Genomic DNA, 2,759 nt, shown 5'->3' with positions numbered 1-2,759 from the left:
TTATCAGAGTAGTCTCAGAAAATGTGCTTTATACCCAAAGTTATAATTTGGAGCAGGAAATACTTTTTTTTTTTTTTTTTTTTTGACTATACATAAACTGAATTGAGATTTTTAGTTAAAACAAGAATTGAAGCTTATCTCCAAAGCTGCCTGTGGCATTTCCATACAGGGTGGGGTTTGGTTTGAGAAGGCCAGAGGTGCACACAACTGCAGCCGAGTCTGGTGCTATCCTGGCCCCTTTTTCTTGCATACTTACACACACACGCACACACCCCATCTGTTCTGTTTTCAGTGCCAAGATGAGGGTACTCGCCAGATACTTAACCAAGCTGATGTATTAGAAATGTATTTCTCATGAGTTCCTTATTGTGTCTTCCAATACGGCCCCCAATTCCACCCCATCCGCAAGTCAGGCTGCCAGAGTCTCATGCTGAACTACAGTATCTAATGTTAAAGTCGTGGGTCTAATTTCACAAGCGGGTATTTTGGCAGTTAGTCTGCATTTTCGTCAGAGAAAGACAGAAAAGAATATAGCAACAGATTAGAATTTTATTTAATTTTCAACTGAAACTCCCAAAAGCTCACTCTCAACAAAACAGCTGTAATATTATAAATGAACCTTTATTAAAGACACTTCAATGCCATTTGTTAGACACTTCAATATCTTACATGTTTTTCAATGTACAACATTGTACCAAATTTTCTAATAAATAAATAACTTTGTACACAAAAGTAATACTTCCTCTTTCACATTGCCTCTTAGAAGCAGCAAATTCACATATTTAGTGGAAGTCATAACATTAGGCAGTTAACTTTATTCAAAAACATTATTTTCAAATGTTAATGTGGCAAATATGCTTTGTATCTGCGATGGTGATGACATTTCCGCCAGCAAAATGAGTCAATTAAATCATTCCCATCTTCCCCGTGTCCCCGGTTCCACTGTTTTCACCTTGCGAGTCGATTCCAAAGCATACTTTTCCCTTGAGTAAAGGGAAAATTACGCTTTGTTTGTGATTTTCTAACATCCATTTCCTTTGCTTTGAATAAACTTGGCACTGAGCATAATTCACCACCTGTCCCAAAGTGCAAACGTGTCAATAGTCGGGAACTGATACAGACAGGTACCTGGCCGAATTATGCCTTGCTTCATCAAGGTGGGGTTCAGCGGGCTAGTCTACAGCGGAACTCGCCGTCAGCTACCGGGCAGCAGACAGAGGCCTCTCCCTACGGGAGGTGGTGGCTCCTCAAGGTAAGGCCGGGCAGGACGCGGCAGCACTCGGGCTGATCCCAAGTGATGTTACATGTTTCTGCCCTTGTCTCCGATGCTCGTTTTGAGCCACAGCACTCGCAAAGGTGGATTTCCACCAGACTCGGCTTCAGTGGAATTGGCATTTGAGTCGCTCCTAAGGAAAAAAAGGTAACAAAACCCCCTAATAAACCTTCCCCCAAAGTAGTCATCACCAGAGTTAGCAACCGTATGTTAGCAGAACTCAAATTACAAGTAACTGGAAGGGCGTCCTCCATCCACAGGTACCAACAGAAAGCAGCCTTTCTATAAATAAAAAGCGTCATAGTGAAGTTAGAAGTGACAAAGATCTGTTTGACCAATGTGGGTGTTTCTTTTTCCCCCCATTCATGGCTGAACTTAAAAGATGACATAAAATCCTTGGGACATTTCCATTTAACAGAATACTTTCAACCATAAATACACAGTTTCCCTTCTAAATGAGTATATTTCCGAATAGCCTAGAATTGCAACACAAAGCAGCATAATTCATTTGAAGCAGATATTTTCATATAAAGAGTCTGGCTGCAGATGGGGGTAATGGTGTTCAACAAAAAAGCGTAATTGTGTTGCAGGAAAAAAAGTCAAAAGTATCAGATGAATTAACGGTACAGCTGTCAGCTTAGGAGTTTTGTTGTCAAAACAGCTCTATGGTTTCAAAGCCCCTCCAGAACAGATGTACTTTTTTGGGTGTCAAAATGCATTGTACTGGCACAGGTTATTCCTTCTAAACGGGGCTAGGCTGTATATGATTATATGCACCTTATACAGGTAAAGCTGCATCCATTTGGGAGGGGAAACGTCTGCCATTAGCTCTGCAGGTGATCAGTGCTGTAACAGCATATATGGGCAGGTAACGCCTTCTGCTCTGATGCTTTTTTGAATGGTGCAATATATGAGACCACCCCACAGTTTACTGCACGAATTACTTATTTTGGTAATGACTGCTCACTAATCATGACAGCCTTTTTGTCTGGTTGTTTTGGGGCTCTGCACTGTTGCTGAATTATTTAGTGCCTCTTGTGTGGTCTGCTCTAACATATCGCACAGTCACAGTTCAAATCCTAATTTTTATGCAGTTTTGAAAAGTAATGGAATTTAAGTTCTTCCACCAACAGCAAAACAATCAGGTTGCTATGTAGTTTCTCTGCACTGCATGCTTTTTTTCCTATAAACTTCATTTGAAACAGTTGAAGATCTCTGCTTAAATGTGTTAAGTGCAATAGATTTCAAAGGGGAAGGAAATTTGTGCTAAGTAACCCAATTGATACTTGATTTAAAGGAACTTCCATTGAAAAGAGGACAATCCCTTTGGAACAGTCTGGCTTTTAAAAGTTCTGCTTATGCATTTAAGGCACCAGAATTATTTCTCTCACAAAGTTTAACAGCAACCTGACACTGAAAACAATATTGCCAAAATTGTAAAATTTCACTCAGTTTTCCATGCACTAAAGATTAAAATAGCCTCTGT

The sequence above is a fragment of the Fulmarus glacialis genome, unplaced genomic scaffold (genome assembly GCF_000690835.1).
Source record: "Fulmarus glacialis isolate BGI_N327 unplaced genomic scaffold, ASM69083v1 scaffold10197, whole genome shotgun sequence".
Taxonomy (NCBI): domain Eukaryota; kingdom Metazoa; phylum Chordata; class Aves; order Procellariiformes; family Procellariidae; genus Fulmarus; species Fulmarus glacialis.
This window is presented reverse-complemented; position numbering follows the sequence as displayed.